General features: G+C 38.8%; 1 protein-coding gene across 6 annotated transcripts in view; it reads right to left on the minus strand.

The window, feature by feature from the left end:
* PDE1A (phosphodiesterase 1A) overlaps positions 1–20,330 on the minus strand; it is a 190,317-nt gene that overhangs the window by 100,241 nt on the left and 69,746 nt on the right. The window lies entirely within an intron of this gene.

Raw genomic sequence — 20,330 nt, forward strand, 5'->3', positions numbered from 1 at the left:
ACATAGACATGAATGCAGTTACCTCTTTCTCAGAGGTGGAGATTTATGGCCTGCAAACTGCATTGCTAACAAATAATAAACAAAAAGAAAAGGAGTACTTGTGGCACCTTAGAGGCTAACCAATTTATTTGAGCATGAGCTTTCATGAGCTACAGCTCACTTCATCGGATGCATACCGTGGAAACTGCAGAAGACATTATATACACACAGAGACCATGAAACAATACCTCCTCCCACTCCACTGTCCTGCTGGTAATAGCTTATCTATTAATAATAAATAATAAACAATAATGATAATAAAAACTCAAGGGGGCCATAGTAACAAAATAAGAAAAACCAACTATTATGAAGTTAGGACAAAAAAGGAGGCAGAGTGATTGATGCATCATGCAAAAGAAATTCTTGGCTAGATTTGTGGACAACAAAGCCTAATCTTCTTAGGAGAACCGGTAACCTCCTTCCAAAACCAGCAATTGTGGTTTGCAAGGATGAATCTGAATGAGGAGAACATCTGCAATTTGTAAATTGTATGGGAAGAGACCCCCCTGTTGCAGCAGATTTTGTTAGACTGAAGTTGGGTGCTTGCTGAGCACCAGTATCATGGCTGGGTACCAAGCTTAGCATACTTAGACAAAAGGAAAATGAGGTTTATTATCATCATTTAACACTTATACTGCAGTAATTCCCAGGAATAGTTGAGATAATCCTTGTGTGCAAAATGTATTAATCCTTTGAAAAATAAAATTGGTAAATACTTGTTTGTTTAGTGGAGTAAGGGCACTTGCTAGTGTTTATTTTAGTGTATAATTGCATGTTTTATTTAGAAATTTTAATATTGAGCTACTGTCTAGAAAAGTAAATAACCACTCATAACTATGAAAATATGGGTATTTGATCCATTCAAAGGAACTTTTAAAGTCCTAAAACGGGAATAATCTGTATCTTAGAATTGAAAGTCGGGGGAGGAGGGTAGCTATTCTAATAATGTGGTTACTGATGATTTGTTCTTTACAAGTCTCTAGTAACTTTAGTAAGATTGTAATTTTCCTCAAATTACCTAGCACTCAAATTGGAAACCAATTTTACCACCTGTAGGCGACACTTGCAATAACCTGTTAAATAATATTCACAATTGACAGAACCCATGACTCACCCAATAGTTCCCCAACTTCCAAAGGCAGCAATTACATCATTATTCAAAACATTGCCACCTTGAGCAAGGGGCCAATGACCCATCAGTTAAAAGAACAAACTATCCCACTGCACTAAAAATAAAACGGTTCGCTTGTTTGTTTCAAACATTCCCCTTCCCCCCCGCAAAACAAACCCAAGATGGCTGGACCCATATCAGTTCTGAACTCAGGTAGCTGCACAAAATACTTCAGGCATTTAGAGGAGAAACCAAGAAATAGGACTATAATGACCCAATATCAGAACAATCATACCAGCTAAACAAACTAGCCTATTTCTCTTTTGACTTCCACAATTCCCTATAAAAATAATCTCCCCCTCCCTCCCATAACTGTCTCAAGAACCGCTGAACTTTATACTTTACTAGGAGGAATATTTATTATTTATTTAATTGCATTGCTAAAACAACAAAAGGTACATATCTGAATAGTAGGGTGCCTCTGACAAAAACACGAAAATACCATAAATCGAAAAATATCAGAGAAACAGAAATCATATAGCACATAGTACTAAACAACCAGATAGTGCACCTCCACACACAACCTGAATTCCCTACTTTCTTTAATCATCATTGCTAAAAATAATATTATTTGTGTCTATAAATCTTTTTGCATCTTAACAAAAGAAATAATGGCCTTATGGGTGTTTATGTTGGATGCAAAATAAATATTGCATGTGAAAAATGAAGACCAGAGATATACTGTATCACAGCAGTTCTCAAACTGTGGGTTGAGACCCCAAAGTGGGTTACAACCCTATTTTAATGGGGTTGCCAGGGCTGGAGTTAGACTGTCTGGGGCCCTGGGCTTTGGCTTTGCGCTCCCCTGCCCAGGATGGCGACGTTTAGGCTTTGCCCCACCAACCCTGGACCAGCAGGGCTTGGGAAGGCTCAGGCTTCAATCCCTTGAGGGACCCCTCTTGAGGCTGTGTAGTAATTTTTGTTGTCAGAAGGGGATCGCGGTGCAATGAAGTTTGAGCATCCCTGCTGTATCATATAAAACTATGCAATGTCAGGCCTGATCACATACCTGGATGAGAGACCTCAAAGAAAGACCAAGGAAATGCTAATACAGATTCAGTAGATGTGTGTTTTCCTTCTGAGTCAGTATTAAACTAATGTCTCAGAATAGCATTAACAGTGCCTAGGCTACAACACGGCCAGACAACATGGCTTCAGGCATGTAAGCCTGCATCTTAACAGGGCTTTTCAATCATGTTAAGCTACCAGGAGAGAAAAACATCCATTTTGCCAGTCAAGACAAGGCCTGTGTGTCAATGGCAGAGCCAGACTAAGGTCTCCTGATTCTTACTCCACTGTCCCAACTTGAAAAAACACTCTTATCTTATAGGTTATCTCACATTTTCTTTCTATTTTTGGGCAGCATCTCCCACTGTCTCTTGATACTGTGAAATGTGAGAAGGATATTTCTTAACATGTAAGAAATATCACATTCTAAGGGCAGCAAATGGGTTTTGTGATATTATTTTTGAGGTTCTCCTGTAACTGAGCATCTGCTCAGGAAACATTGTTGTTGCTAAGGGTTTCAATAATCACATCTATTTCACTGTTATTTTAAGCACCACCAGTAGTACACTCTGATCTGTAATTATGATTCAGTCATTGGGAAATAAATATTCAATATGCTGTAAATTCAGCTGATGTTCTGATTTGCTGAAACTACCCCATACTGTAAGATTAAAGTGCAAATTTTGGCTTCTGCAGATATGTATTATACACCAAAATCTACATTTTGATAGAGACAAAGAAGACTATTTTGGTGGTGGGAGTAAGGTGGGTGTGAGAAGATTGAGTAGATTTGAGCAAAATTAAGTGGTTTTGTTTCACAGAGGGATAGTGCAAATTCTTTGTGTGGCTTCATTTCATATGCATTGATCATATGGGTTTCCACAGAGTCTAATTCTATAGTATCTAATACCAATGTATTTAGCATTGCTTGGGTTTTACTTAACATTTGGGTTTCAAACATATAGGAAAACTTAAAGCAATACTCAGTCAAAACTTCTGAGATTGCTTTAATATTGGGCTGAAACCATGCAAAACCACAAAATTTTAAATGATTTCCATGTGAGACTATAAACTGACCCAAGTACTACAAAATGTTTGTGAACTTTGGCAAAATTCTCAACTAACCTGGTCCAAATGTTTCTAATGAAAACCAGGTGAGTTTTGCCAATTTTCAAGTTTCGTTAGAAAAGTTTCCCACAGCTCCGATAAGGAACAATCAGCACATGATTGTTGATGCAATGATGCAAGAAGCTAATTTGATTCCTCCATGGAAATAGGCTTTTCAGGTCCACGCCTAGTTGAGATCAGATTGTTTACTTTATTTGTATTTATTAAGACTTTTTTTCCAGTTGCATCTATTCAGTCCTCCGGGTACATTAAACATTTATAATACAAAAGTTAAAACATCTCAACTTAGCCATAAAAACAACAGGCATCCCAAAGAAAAAAACCTTCCCAGTCTCCCACACCCTCTGCATTAATGATGGAAAATACCAGATTATTACAATATTCCATTTAACCAATAGTTGAATGCTCTATTGGCATAACAGGATTTTTGCCAAGTGCCCTCTGGAACACAAAGGGTTTCGTTATATACTGAAAGCAATCTATGAAAACAGCCCTCTTTCCCTGACTGCAAAGGTGTGTGTCTTCTTCAGAATGAAAGGGACGTGGTAGTGAAATGATAGGGCACAATTCCCATCCTACTGCTCTCTAATCCCATACTATGAACACAATACAGAATATGTCCAGCTATACAGGGTGACCCAGACAATTGCTGAGAGATCCACATTTTGTCAGAGTGGCCTCGAATCCCTGGAGTGAACTACAGGAGGCATAATCCCTCTGGACATTTAAGCTATTTCATGTACCGTGTGCTTGATAACAACATGAGAGGGCACCATGCTTGTAAAACTCAATTGCCTCTTTATTAAAAGAGCTATTTACAGAGATGCAGCCAGCATTCTAGCCATGTGCACACAGACTGACTTCCAGGTGCCGCCTCCAAAAACTCTTTCCCCTTCTGTGCTCCTCCCTCCAAGTTCCAGGCAGGTTGCTACATAAGGCACCGTGAATAATTTAGATTATCTCAAGGCACTATAGAGAGTAGCTTTACTAACTCAAGCAAGCATACTATGGTGCAAGTGAGGTGATTTATGCACTAATATTAGTTCTATCTTCACCCTGTGACAGGACTCACATATCAAATGGACACTATGAAAATGGATCTGGGAGACCTCCTGAATTTAAAATCAGAAGTCAACAATACAGCCATATCAGCTTTTCAGCACAGTTCTTGTTGAGAGAAGTGCTCTGAGGTCACCTGAGTTAATAAGAGCCCTCCAGCATTATCAATCCCATATTCATTGACACATGGAAAGTCAGGAGCCTCATCCAGAATCAAATTATGGGCGGTAGAACTGGTCAGGAATTCTTTGACAAAATATTTTGCAGTGTTGGCAGGAAAGGGTCAGGTTCAAGGAATTTTTCAACTTGTAAAAATTATGAAAAAGTTTGAAATACTCAAAATATTGTTTTGACCTTTTCTAAATAAAAAAAAAATCCAATTTTCTGGTTCAAAACAACTTTTCATTTAAAAATTTAAGTGAAGTCTAGTGAAACAGTTTAAAAATAAAAAATGATCAAAATCAAAACAAAATATTCACAAGTTATTAAAACAAATCTTTTAACGGATTCCCAAACTGATTTTTTTCTTCAGATTTTTCAGAAATTTGAGATTTCTATTTCTCATCCCGACTTGGAACAGGAACATTTTGAGATACCTCAAATTTTCCTGGGATACAAATAGGGTGATCAGATGTCCCGATTTTATAGGGATAGTCCCAATATTTGGGGCTTTTTCTTATATAGGTGCCTATTATCCCCCACCCCGGTCCTGATTTTTCATACTTGCTATCTGGTCACCCTAGACACAAAACACATTTCCTGCCTAGCTCTAACAGATGGTAACAGTTTTATTATCTACCTTGCATTAAACAAGATTAATCTAAAAGCGTGATCTCTTAAAAAGACATCATCCCATACCCCTTTAAACACCCTATTCATAGCCAATGAGATAGAAATTAAATGTACATGTGTCTTACATCTTCCCCTTTTCCTTAATGTATCTAGTTTCTTCCTGCTCATCATAAGAGGGACCATCGGATTCAAGCCTCCATGAGTATTCCCTTTCTCCCATTCCGTTGCCATACTCCTGCCTAACAGCTGTGTGAGCAAATTAAAGACAGGTAAGGAAAAATCTGTAATACTGACTTGTAAATTGCAGATTATCCCTTTATTGGCTTTCACTGTTTTTTTAACTGGAGATATAAATCCAAATTCACCCCAGATGTAATACTACTGACATCACTGAAGTTACACTCGTGTTTAATTTGGCCCATAACAGTCCCTTCTGCATACTTCACATTATAGAGACAGAGATATTGATTTTTAAAATGGGTGGAAATTGCCAAATATGTGCAGAATATTTATATGTCAAAGTTTTCATTAGAATTTAGCTAACTTTTCAGGAAGGTTTCAACTCATATGAAGTTAAGCTAACAAACACACCAAACTGCATGCTTCCCTTATTCCTCATTGCCACTTTAGCAGCTTTAAAAGCTCCATTTTTAGCTTCAAACAGTTTTTTGATCACTGTGTTCAAAAGAGCTGTTTGAAGCAAAAGTGAAGCCTTTAAATCTTCTAAAACAGCCACTTGGATTTCTTCCTCTCCTTGACAAGATCTGGGATGGTGTCTTGACTCTCAGGATTCCTGCAAGATGGATCTTATGGGGCCTGCATACCCACCATATTTTTGAGAACACCAACATAGTAAAATGATGAATGGGTCGATATATTGTTGAATATTCATAGTCCAGTGAGCTGCTGACACACATTATACCATTAGCTTATATAAAATGCTATCCTTCCTTCAGGAGGGGCCAGTGACACGGCCAAACAACATTAAACCAGGCAGATAACAATGCTTAATTGGACTAAAGGGGTCTCTTAGAAGTTAATGTTTCTATGTACCATAAACATGGTTTTTAAATGACATGAATAAGTACTATGATGAAGCAGAGTTATACTCAGTATGGACTACCACTTGCATCTGAACAGCAGAATGTCCTGAACTGTAAAATAGAAGCTCTTCAAAGCAGGGACCATGTCTCCAGATGTGTCTGTATAGTACATAGCCCCCATCTTGCAAAGATTTACAGAAGTGCTGGACTTGTAGTGCATGAATTGTTTCAGTGACTTCAGGGGGATGACTCTCATGCTTAAATTTTTGTACATGTCTTGTCTTTGCACAACTGGGGCCTTGACTGGGATCTTTGGGTGCTATTGAAATAGAAATAATATTCCCAGAGTAATTGTGTGCTATTACTTTGAAACAATAGCGTCTAAGAACATAGCCACTGGATATATTTCTCCATCCCACTTCTCCAAAAACACACACCTATACCTATCAGTGGTGTAGGGTAAAAGTTCAATGGAAACTGTAAAAGCAACCTAGTTAAAATAATATACAGTAGAAAGGAAGTCCCTTTATAGATATAGATAAAAGAGGCAAATACTCCCATGTTCACTAGCTGGCTAACTTACTTAATGCAAAGAGTAATTACGATCCGTCTGAGCCCTGAGTTGTATTTAGGTTTTCGAAAAGGTTGTTTTAAAATTGAGCCTCAGTTTTCCAAAAACATATGATTTTTAAATAGCCATCACAGTAACAGAAAGTAAAAGTTATGTGATGTTAACTATTGGCTAAGGATGGGTTAATTATTTTTCAAACTGTATTCCTCAAAATGTGTCAAGGAGCATTAGGACCAGTGGGCACAGACTCCTTTTGAAGTGTATAAAACTAAAGAAATAAAAACATTTGCAATATGAACCATCATATTCTGCAGCATAAAGTACTAAAACCAGGAATTTGCTGAAGTGGCCGAGAAAAAAATGTTACCAAATGCATGGCTGTGTCTTTTATTTTGAAAAATTAATAAACAGCATCAAACAAATCTATTTTCACTAAGGAAGAGATTTTTCCTTCAAAAGGCTGAACAAGACACAAATGCAGCAGTACAACAGCAGTAATAATTACAGTACAAGTTTCAGTAAAATCACTGCCATCTGAGTGAGACTGTTGGAAGAATATAAGGCATGTAATGTATATAGCAACTTAAACTCATGAATAAGCTTTTATTTAAAATGGTAATACTGAAATTAAAATGAATAAAGAAAAAATAGGAGATGCTAGAATTCAATAGGCTACTTGTGTAAATCTAGCTTCTGGTATTGCAAATGATTAAAAATAAATGTCCCGCTGAAGAACGGCCAATTCAAAAATACCTAAAAGCAGTGCTTTGGTAATGAGGAATAGAATCATTAAAAGGATTAAAACACACTCAGGAGCTGGATAAATGCGTAAAGCAAGAAAGAATAAATTAAATAAGACTCCCCTCTATCACCATACCATGATCTGCATGGAGCATCAAACATGGTAAAATGTAAAATGAGCATTATAAATTATATGCAAAACTGATTTAATATACTAACATTTACTGTACATAGTTTGCAATCAGTGATATTGTTTACTTGTGAGGGTAGTCAAATGGGACCCAGGCATTTTACCAGGTGTGTCAGTTTTTTGGAGAAGTCCATAAGAACAGACTAGGCTTTGACTGATCTGCACGGATATTAGAAATCTCATAGCCACTTTTGTAAGAGTAGAGAGCTGTCTTGGTGTCACTGGGCATAATTTTCCTTCTTCAATTATTACACATAATTGCTGCCTCTCAAACTAGAGCTAACTGCACTTCAGGGATGATCTATATGTATACAGGGGCCAATTCTGCAAAACACTTGCTACTGTGGTGGTAGCAAAACCTGTTGGAGCACAGGAAGAGGGCCATAGCAGCCCTGTGGCATGTTCCTGCCTTCTCTCACGTCCTGTGGAATTCCCAGAACCCCAGATTACAGGGTTCAGGCTCTATTGGCATGGAGAGGGTGAGCCAGAGTAGAAGTCAAGAAATGGCCATTCCGCAGCCACTGGAGATTCCCCTGACTCGGTCAGCACTATCTGCAGCAGAGTCCCACCTTCACACACTGAAACCGACTGGATAGGAGTTTCAGAACATTGGCCAGAAGGGAGCCAATGGAGCATGACTCTAGACAATTTCTTTTTATCATGAATGGAAGACTAGTGCAGAAAAGTCAGCAATGGCCAGTGTGACAAAGTTCCTCCTCTGCCTTGGTGGGTCCTGGGCGTATTGGCGGATTTGCTTGCCTCAGAGATTCACGGCAGTCCTCAGTTTGGCCACTTTTGCTAGTGGCTCAAACCTGCCGTCCACTCAGCTCACCTCATCACTAGCCAGCATGGGAGAAACGGAGAACAATCCCTGCAGTCTCTGAGTCCCGCTTAGTGGCTCGGGAACAGGTCAGATCCCTTTCCAATTTAGACCTTCCTTTCTGGTGTTTCTCACAGACCAGGTCAACTCCTCCTGTGTCCAATCAGGAGTTGGGGGGATGTGGGGAACCCGGGTCCACCCTCTACATCAGGTTCCAGCCCAGGGCCCTGTAGATAGCAGCCGTCTACAATGTTCCCTCTATCAGCTGCATGACAGCTACAACTCCCTGGGCTACTTCCCCATGGCCTTCCCCCAGCACCTTCTTTATCCTCACTGCAGGATCTTCCTTCTGAAGCCTGGTCACGCTTGAACTCTTCACTCCTCCAGCAGCATGCCTTCTCACTCCCTTCTCCTGGCACTCCCCCCTATTAACTGACGGGAGGTCCTTTTTAAACCAGGTGTCCTGATTAGCCTGCCTGCCATAATTGATTCTAGAAAGTTCTTAATTGGCTCCAGGTGTCTTGATTAGCTTGCCTGTCTTAATTGGTTCTAGTAGGTTCCTGATTGCTCTAGGGCAGCCCCTGCTCTGGTCACTCAGGGAACAGAAAACTGTTCATCCAGTGGCCTGTATATTTGCCTTCTACCAGACTCCGGTACCCCACTGGTCTGGGTCTGTCACACCAAAGTGTTAAATGCCTTTCTTGTTTCAGTGTTCTCCAAAAAAATTAGCAGTGATCAGACGACTAACCAAGAACAACAGTGTAAATGGGTAAAGATCTGAGGCTAAAATAAGGAACCAACAAACTTTAGAATTATTCAGAAAAGTTAGATGTCTTCAAGTCAGCAGGTCTTGATAAAATACTTAACGAACTGGCTGAAGAGACCTCTGAGCCATTAGCAATGATCTTTGAGAACTCATGGAGCATGGGAGAGATCTCAGAGGAGTGGGAAAGGGCAAACATGGTACCTATCTATAAAAGGATAACCCAGGAAATGATGGACCTTAATGTTGGTACCCAAAAAGATAACAGAGCAAATAATCAAAAAATCAATTTGTAAGAAGATAATAAGGGATAAGTAACAGCCAACATGGATTTGTCAAGAATAAATCATGTCTAATCAATCTATTATCCTTCTTTGAGAGAGGAATAAACATTGTGGAGGGGAAAGCGGTAGATACGATATATATTGATGTTAGTAAGCCTTTAGATACTGTCTCATATGACCTTCTCATAAACAAACTAGGGAATCTACTATAAGTTGGGTGCACAACTGGTTGGAAAAAACATTCCCAGAGAGTAGATATCAATAGTTCACAATCAAGTTGGAAGGGTATATCGAGTGGAGTCCTGCAGGGATCTGTTCTGGGTCCACTTCTAGTCAATATCCTCATAAATGATTTGGACAATGGCATAGAGAGTACACTTATAAAGAGTATGGATGATGCCAAGCTGGGAGGAGTTGTAATCACTTTCAGGACAAGTTTAGAATTCTAAATTATCTTGACAAACTGGAGAAATGATCTGAAATCAACAAAATGAAATTCAATAAGGACAAATGCAAAGTACTATACTTAGGAAGGAACAATCAATTACACAAATAAAGAATGATTTCTTAGGAAGGTACTGCAGAAAAGGATCTAGAGGTTATATCTAGAGGTTAGCGGATCACAAACTAAATGAGAGTCAACAAAGTAACACTGTTGCAAAAAAAGCAAACAACATTCTGGGATGTATTAGCAGTGGTGTAAGCAAATCACAAGTAGTAATTTTTCCACTTCTACTCAGCACTGATAAGGTCTCAACTGTGTCCAGTTCTAGACACCGTATTTCAGAAAATATATGGACAAGCTGTAAAAAGTCCAGTGGAGAGCAACAAAAGTGATTAAAGGTCTAGAAAACATGACCTACGAAGAGGTCTGGAGAACAGAAGACTGAGGGTGGACATGATAACAGCCTTCAAATAGGTAAAAGCTTGTTGTTGTAAAAGCTTGTTGTAAAAGCTTGTTGTTGCTCCTTCTACACAGAGGGCAGGACAAGAAGCAATGGGCTTAAATTGCAGCAAGAGAGATTTAGGTTAGAAACACCTATCAGGGATAGTCTAGATAATACTTAGTTCTGCCTCAGTGCAGGGGACTGGACTAGATAACTTACCACGGTCCCTTCCAGTCCTGCACTTCTATTATTCTGTGAAGGAGGGCACTCCTCCCAATGTATGTCTTATGATTGCCTAGATTTGTCTACAAAATTCAGGACATACATGAGTTTGGGTCTCTTTCCCTATGCCTTCTGCAAAAGGTTTTAAATACATCTCTGGTGAGAATTGCTAATTGCAATTACTGCTAAAATCTTCCTGGCTAATCTGCACACGCAGTGTTAAATCAACATGATTCTCAATTTACGCATTAAAAACATGCTGCTGCTATTTTTTTGTGGGTCCCAATTATGCATGTGCTCCGTGTTTTTTATGCTGGATTTCTAAAAGGTGCTGAGGTTTGTTTCAGAACTTAGATTTTTAGCCCAAAGTGTAATTTTGTCTTATATTGGTCTCTGAAACAGGAAGATCTTCACTAAGCACAAACTGTAATTTAAAAGGATAACCTTAATCTCTTGATTCTTTTTGTATGTGTAGCCAATTGGAATTTGTCTGGCTACATAGGTTTCACACCTATTTCAGCTAAATCGGCGATCAGAATTCAGAACCTAGCAGTCAAAGGCATCATAACTGATTTATGACAATGTCTGGAAGACTTGAGGCTCAGAAACCAATGCATAGATTACACTGACTCATAAATGTCATTTTTGCATTTGTGACAGCTGATAACATTTTACTTAACTTGTTCAGATCACACAACAGAATAGAATTCATTTCTACACACCAGAGATCATGTAATTACAGCGTTTTCTGGAATGTGCCATGCCTCTCCAAGAAGATGAAAGCATGTTTCACAGAGGGCCTGATTCTCCTCCCAGTACACTGAATGCATGCAGCTAGATTACCACTAACATCAGTGGCGTTACACCCACACAAAACCGGTATAATCAAGTGGGGGATCAGAGTCCAAATTTCTTACTAAGACATTCCATATGGGCTGTGCCAGAAGAAAGCTAAGGCAATACTATACCATCAAAAGGCCATGCAACATATCAAGAAATCTGCCATCATTTACTCTAGGATCAGTGACCACTGTGTATCCACTGCATTTAAAGATCCAAAACATGAGCATGTTAAAAAGGCAATTTAGAAATTAGGAATAACTTTAATCTTCCTAGGGCTGATAAACTCACACATGGAAATTCAGAAGTAGGTCAGAGGCAAAGCAAACACCTAGTTGTGTCTTGACCGTTAAAGTTAATAATAATTTTCTAACAATTTTTAATAGGCATCAAGAGCCAGACTGGTATAAATCTGGAGTAAGTCCACTGGAGTCAATTTAGCTCCATATGCCATACTGTCAATGGAGTTACATAGATTTTACACCAGCCGACTCTCCATGTGCAACATTCATAGGGTTATTAATTTACAGAAGGTCCTAGATTTCAAGTTTACATACTGGGAAGAAAAAACTAGTTCTGCACTAGTTTATATTACTATTAACAAGACTAATTCTGCAGTTCAATAGCACTATTCATGTAGGTAGCTGCTGCTGAATTGCATGAGGCAGAATGAGAAGCAATTTCTTTTTAAGGCGTAGAAAGTAAGTTACTGAACAAGGTTTTACTGGTTGTTCCCGGCTATGTTCCTATGGCAAAAATTCTCTCATTTTATCTGACAGGTTGATTGTCTCACTCAGTCCCTAAATGATGCACCTACAAACTACAGCTCATACTGTGACATTAAGCAGAATCTCCTACTGATTTCAAATTAACCAAATAATTAAGTGCATCCAGCAATATTTAAATTACTTGTGCAATTGTCTGTAATTGACTTTTTAGTCATTTTCGCCATAAAATAAATTAAAGCACAAAAAGTGTTTTCAATAGAAAAAACAGAATGAAGCTTTAGGTACTCAGAGCTATACAAACCATTTTCAAAAACTTTTACTAAGCTTAAATGTTATTCTGAAGATCTGTGCATCTCTGGGAGTCTGAAGTATTCAACCTAATCTTTGTACAACTTCCCCCAGTGCATCCTTCTAAGGACTTGAAATCTGCCTGGAAACTTCACCCCCTGGAAAGCTCAGCTTCTGGGATCCTAACAGGTATGCTGCATAATTATGCTTTTTTTTAATAATAGTTTTACTGAATAAACTGTTATCCTTCAGTCTCTGCTAAATCATCAGATTCATTCCAAGTAGGAACTAGGTTAGGTTTGAATTGCAAAATAGGAAACCTAGTGAAGGTCTTGATTCTATCTTATGAAGAAATTGCTTTTTAAATATTTCCTTTAAAATCTTGGATTGTATGTGGATTTAGAAAGAGCCTTGTGCGTTTAATAAATACAAGATACACAGTCCAAATAATCCGTAAAAAGGATTTGCAAGAGGGATTATAATAGTATAACTAGATAAAATGTGACAAGCAAAACAGTCCTCAAATAAACATTTTTCTTTCCCCTTGCTTTTCAAAATCCAGACATTTATTATTATGACCTTCATTTTTGACATCCTGTCTGAGTACTGTAATCACGGCTACATTGTTCACTTTATACTAAAGATTAATACAGCTCAGAGAAGAGGGGTGGTAGTCCACCTAAGACAAAAACAAGCCAATGATGGACAATTTTAACACTGGGGTAATCCAAGTCTTGATTCAGGAAAGCACTTAAGGATATGCTTAAAATTAACCCTTTCCTGAACCAAGGCCTTAGATAGGTATAAAGGAAAAACATGCAAAAACCAGTGCTACTTTAAAATTTGCAGCAAATCAGCATTTTTCAAACACCCTCCCCCCCCAAAAAAGCACTTTGGAAGTGTTCTGTACTGCATTATCAGTGCCCATGACTTTCATCTTTAACACCAATATTTAAATTATAATCTTCTCTTCTCTCTGCATATGTATTGCATTCCTCACTGGATAAACTGTAAGGCTGAGAAAGAAACTGAGCAAAATGTTGAATGTGGTTTTCCCTGTGGGTCCTGCTCCAGCACAAGGCATAAGCATGCACTTCGCTTTAATGGGACTATTCAGGTTCTTATAGTTAGGCACCTGTTTGAAATTCTTTGCTGAATTGCAATCAGGATGAATAGTTCTCACTTAACACTCTACCTTTAATATTATATTATTGTATATAAAGTAGCCACATTATAGTGAGATTATACTCTGGAATGAGATTCTGAAAATGACATTGATTCAGATGGGTGTCCGTGCTCAGGCATTACCCACCTTTTATGGATTTCCCCATTGTGACCTAGGCCAACAAAAAATTGATCCTTTGCTATCATAGCACCTGGCTATTATATCGGTTTATATTACTCCCAACACCACTGCATACCCGAGGGTGCTCAAATACTATTTGTTCACCCCCTTTACATCCACCTCAGTCCATTATTAACTCTTTGTAAAATCTGAGATTGTAATCTGATCGTTGGCCAGTATTTAATACCTTACTTATCCCCCCTTCTGTTTTTTATTTACCTTTTTCTGTTGCTAGACCTTCTCTCTTCCCCTTCCCTTCCATTTTTATCTGAATAACTTTAACCAGCAGATTTTCATTATACTGTACCATATATTTTTAAATATAGGGCCAGCTCTGATGTGCATCTAGGCTCATGCGCATCCATTTAAATTAATGGAGATATACCAGCTAAGGATCTTAGCCCACTTTTCTTCTTTATGCTCCACTGTGCCCTTAGTGTCTGGTTGGTGGTAGATGGATTGGAGTTAAAAATAAACGGTATTGTTCATTAGCAGTAGTACTACTGGAAATGTAATTGCCTGAAGGATTGCAAACAAATGCAAACAATAAAAGCAATGTATCAAGTCTGGGGAAAGAGGGGTATCATTTCATGGTATATTGCAGGGAATGGGGATAGGAACCTGTTTCATCTTCTAGTGAATCAGAAAGAGAAAGCAAGAGTAAGAAGCATATTAGTGAAATATGAAGATAACAATAAACTGGAAGTAGTTGCAAACAACAGCAAGAACGCAGAAATAGTACAGAAAGATTAGAAACATGGGCAGAAATTTTAAAACATCAGATTCAATTGTGAAAAACGCAAGCAAGTACCTAGCTAAGCCAATGGAAGGAAGAAAAATGCAAAGTATGACTGCATAAAGACATTACATCCTGAAGAAGAGAGGCAGTAATGTGTCTCAGCTTTGGAGTGACTGAACCCAAAATACTGCCTTAATTTCCTGGCTCATTATCAGAAATATATTGACAGGTGGGAAAGAGTTCACAGAAAAGCAAGTAAAATAATCAAGGGGCTAGAGGGAAAGGAGGTCATAGGGAAAGGTCACAAGAATGAAATATATACAATTTTGGTTAGCAACAGCTAAGATAGGTTATAGCCTACAAGGATTTGAAAGGTGGTGACAAATTATTTAGGGTAAGACATGGAGATATAAACTAGGAGTATTGGGATAAAATTAAGAGAGCGGACATTTAGGCTGAATATCAGGTTAGGGTTTCCATCATTTTCCGTGGGAGATTATTGCACAGCCTGTCACTTGTGACATTTAAAATCTAGACTGGACAAAACACTAGAAATTGGATGGTAGGGGACAATTATGCACTGACAGAAAGATGTACCAAAAGGGCCTGTAATAGGACTTTTGCATGTGAAACTGATATGATTTATAATCTCTTACAGCTACAGGACTCATTCTGATTGCTGAAGAAAGACAGTAATGGTACTATGGAAACTATTGCTTCAACAGTGGCAATAATGGAACACATCTCGCAAACTGTGAATCCCTAACTTTGTACTATATCTGAAAATTGTCAGTGCATTTCTAAAGAACTCTCTGTATAGTAAATATTGTTCAACGTGCTTTGTAATGAAAGCATTTTTATATATGGTAGAGTACATAATGGCACATTAGCCTTGGCCCAGAAAGAACTGCATTTTGTTTCTTCATGTCATCACATCTGGGAGAAACTGAAAGTGTTGGGCCAGACACTTGGCAAGTGTAAACTTTCATAGATCCATTAACTTTAAGGGAGGATCACCAATTTAAACCAACCAAGGATCTGGCCCATCACCATTAAGTTTCCTTAGCAGCATTGAAATACTACAATATGAGGTAATGAAAAATCCCAAATAAATGAAAGGACCGGGAAATAGTTTGTTTATGGCTGAAAGGTCAGTATTGAATTGCTTTCCAGCACTGAACGTAAATGTTAGGATTATCATAAGAACAGGACTCAAGATATCATTGCATTGACTAACCCAGTCACTCTTGGTTATGTTACTTTTCATTTGTACACTGTACTTTAAGAACCTGATTCTTCGCTCTGTTAGACTAGTTGTAAACTGGTATAATTCCGCTGAAGTCAATTGTGAGTCAATCTAAACCTACTGTTCCCAGGTAGGAACTGGGCCTTCAATCCCTATAAAGCACTGACGTCCCATTTACTCAATCCTTATACAGACAAAACTCTCCATGAAATCAGTGGGAGCATTACCTGAATAGGAGTGCAAAACTGGGTCTTTAGCACTGACTTCAATAAGCATATACTTGTGGAACAGAGTTAGCCTAATTTATTTGTACAGAAAATTTATATTGTAGGACTATAAAAGTATTTTAATTCCTTTAAAGATATTGCGGTGTGTTTCTGATTCAAACTGTATGAACTGGGTCAAATTTCGGTGTGGCATAAATGGTAGTGCAAGTTATACAAAAGCAAACTGGTTGTCCTATTGTCTCTTCTATTACACAGGTGCAATTCCTATTTAAATGAATGTGAATTGCAGCTGTGCAACACAGGGTGAACTGGACTTCTACGTTAGTATACATGGGCCAGGGCAGCTAAGCCGGCATCAGGAAATGTTAATTACACGCCTGGAAGTTTTACCATTGACTTCAATGGAGCTAGGATTTCAACCCTGCATTCCTGCTGCTGTCCTCCATTGGGTTCCTGCTGAAGAGTCACCTTTAACTGCCACTGGAACTGCATTGGACCCCCAGCAACAGGAGCCTCTACAGCTGCACAATTCCAGCCACCCTGACTGTGGTGCATCCACTTTTTCTGCCACAGTGGCCCCTACACATCCCATTCTTGGTGTAACAGAGATTCCAGCTCCTTTGTACCATCACAACTATCTAGCCATCTAGGTGGGTATATGGCTCCCACTACCATAGTATTTGAGTGTCTCCCAAGTATTTCAAAATAGAAATAACAGCAGTGACGTCTCACACTCTATTTCTCAGACTTGGGGTGAAATAACTTGTTCAGTATGTAGGTTTTTGCTAGTTTGTTTTGGGTTTTTTATGGCTGTCTAGATACATATTGCTGTGTAAGTATGCATGTGCACACGTGCATGAAGAAAATAATAAAGCTAAATCAACATTTGCATTTAGCTGTGTGGTCATTCTTCTGACTACCAGGCTTGAGTTCCATAGGGATGGTTCAGTACATTTAAGAATAAGAAAGCATCATACAAGTATATATTTCATAGAATCATAGAAGATTAGGGTTGGAAGAGACTTCAGGAGGTCATCTAGTCCAAACCCCTGCTCAAAGCAGGACCAACACCAACTAAATCATCCCAGCCAGGGCTTTGTCAAGCCGGGCCTTAAAAACCTCTAAGGATGGAGATTCTATCACCTCCCTAGGTAACCCATCCCAGTGCTTTATCACCCTCCTAGTGAAATAGTGTTTCCTAATATCCAATCTAGACCTCCCCCACTACAACTTGAGACCATTGCTCTTTGTTCTGCCATCTGCCACCACTGAGAACAGCCAAGCTCCATCCTCTTTGGAACCCCCCTTCGGGTAGTTGAAGGCTGATATCAAATCCCCCCTCACTCTTCTCTTCTGCAGACTAAATAATCCCACTTCCCTCAGCCTCTCCTCATAAATCATGTGCCCCAGCCCCCTAATCATTTTCATTGCCCTCCGCTGGACTCTCTCCTATTTAACCACATCCCCCTAGTGGGGGTCCCAAAACTGGACACAGTACTCTAGATGTGGCCTCACCAGTGCCGAATAGAGGGGAATAATCACTTCCCTCGATCTGCTGGCAATGATCCTACTAATGCAGCCCAATATGCTGTTAGTCTTCTTGGCAACAAGGGCACACTGCTGACTCATATCCAGCTTCTCATACACTGTAATCCTCAGGTCCTTTTCTGCAGAACTGCTGCTTTGCCAGTCGGTCCCCAGCCTGTAGCAGTGCCTGGGATTGTTCCACCTCAAACAAAGATCTCCAAACTTGCTGAGGGTGTAATCCATCCCATCATCCAAATCATTAATAAAGATGTTGAACAAAATCGGACCCAGGACCGACCCCTAGGGTACTCCGCTTGATACCGGCTGCCAGCTAGACATTAAGCCATTGATCACTACCTGTTGAGCCCAACAATCTAACCAGCTTTTTATTCACTTTATAGTCCATTCATCCAATCCATACTTTTTTTTAACTTGTTGGTAAATTACCTCCATATAAGATTTACCTCCATATAAGATTGTTTCACAAGGATGATTCTCCTGCATCTCCAATAGCACAACTAATCACATGGGATCAAATGTGCATATCACTTCAAGTACATATGTAAAAAAAAAGGATAACTTTTTCCTGTTCCATAAACCTAATCTGAGGCTATAGAAATGTATAATGAATAATCTGCATTGAGTGGGCAATAGATATAGAGAATCAGAAACTCATGAGTATTATTATATGGACCTCAGTTCACCTGTTTGATTTTATCCTGCCTGAATGCATAAAGTTAGGCTATGGGGGAGGAGAAGGGAGGGAACAAAGAGGAAACGAAACAATTGCAAAAATAAGGGTACAGTCCGAAGAATACCAAGAGTCCTTATAGGAACAAGATGGGGAGCTATGGATTGGAGAATGCCTCTGCTTGATTCCAGCAAGGCTGGCAAGCCTTACTTTCCCCAGGCCTGAGCCCAGGATCAAAAGGAACACTAAACCATTACAGAACTGCAGACTGGAAAAGGAAGGTGGGCTGAGTGAGTTGCTGGGGGCTGTCCAGGAAGTGTCAATGAGTGCTGACAGGGATAAAAGAAACAAAAAGAGAGAGAGACATACTTCAGCAGGGAACTCCGCTTCTCTCTAGCTAGAGAAGGAGGTAACTGGGCTGAATGGATTTTACCAAAGCTTTCCAGGGAAGATTAAGGATTAGGTAGGGGAATTGTGTGTCTAACCCTTTATTATTTTAACCCTAGTCTCTGATTGCTATGTACTGTGGGGTTGAATGAATACATAATGCTTTGTTTTGAAGAAGCTGTTTTTGAGTCATTTTAATCAGCTGCTGTCACAGGCTCCCAGAGGAAAAGTGCTTGCAGGTACCAAACACAGTTACCCCCACAAATCCAGTGAACAAGTGGGAGGACTGCTTTTGTTCCATTCTGAGAGAGGTAAAGGTAGCAAACCTGTCCCCAAAGGGATGCATTTGAGAGGGACTAAAAGATGCAGCTTGCCCTGTAGCTGTGACACATTGTATTAATTTATGCAAATTAACAGTATCGTAACTAAAGATGGGTGAGAACTGCAAAGTTCAGATTTAGATCTCATATCCCCAAAAGCACAGGAGTGTCTGATCTGTAGTTTTGATTCAGCCCACCACCACGGACTATGGGGTCAGCTGTGTAATTCAGATAAGGGCTCACATTCTGAAACCCTAGTACAATCCAAAGTTTAGAGCTGTTTGGCATCAGGGTTTTGGGCCCCATCTCAAATTATGATCAAACAGGTATGATGCATGATTTTCAGCATTTCCCAAGATTGAAGTAAGATCAGTTGTTGCTTATTCCATAGCAGAAAATAACTAAAACCCGAGTCAGATTACTGGTAGGCTAAACCTTAAAAAAATCTTCAAAATGTATAGAAATGCAGTAAACTTTTAATGGAATTTCTGTAGCTGTGAACAAAATGGCTGAAGCCCCAAAATATTTGTCTCTGCATCTGTCAGACTGTAGCTATGTGAGCAACTGTGATGTTACCGGAACAGTAACCATCAGACAAAAGGAGGTCTTCAGTCCATTAACAGAACAGAAAATTATCATAACATTCCATAAGTGTGGCATGAGATATATTTTCTTATTTAATAATAAATAATAAAAATAATAATGAATGCTTTGATTTTTAATATTTATCTAGCAGACAAGACACCTTTGTATTGTTATATTGTTCTTTTCCATTATTTTTTGTTTATTAATTTGATGTTGATCATCACTGAACGTTGGAAAAAGTATATTCTAGCTAACAGCCTGAAGTTAGCCATTTTGGATTAAGATTTAAACTGGATGCATAAACAATGACTTCAAAATAATAATCAGAGTACATGAAAAGCTGAGGCAACAGTTTATGTACTGGTAAATTTTGAAAGCCAGTGGAAACAGTAGATATTCTACGCAAAGCTACTTTAAATTACTCAATGAGTTAACCTCAGATGACAATCTGATTCACTGTGGATACTGCTGTAATGTTTAAAAGTCAAAGAGATGCAGGAATTGGCATGCCTTTTTAAAAAGACCAATCTAGGTGATATAACAAGTGACTTGTTACAGGATATAATCCTGATTCAACTTCTTTTGCTTTCCTTTTGTGAAAACGTATTTTTAGTCTGCATCTAATAACAAAATATTAGCAACAGTTAAGCATCATCATCATGAGTTGTGACAAAGTTATTTCTATATAA

Source organism: Lepidochelys kempii, chromosome 11, assembly GCF_965140265.1.
Source record: "Lepidochelys kempii isolate rLepKem1 chromosome 11, rLepKem1.hap2, whole genome shotgun sequence".
NCBI classification, from domain to species: Eukaryota; Metazoa; Chordata; order Testudines; family Cheloniidae; genus Lepidochelys; species Lepidochelys kempii.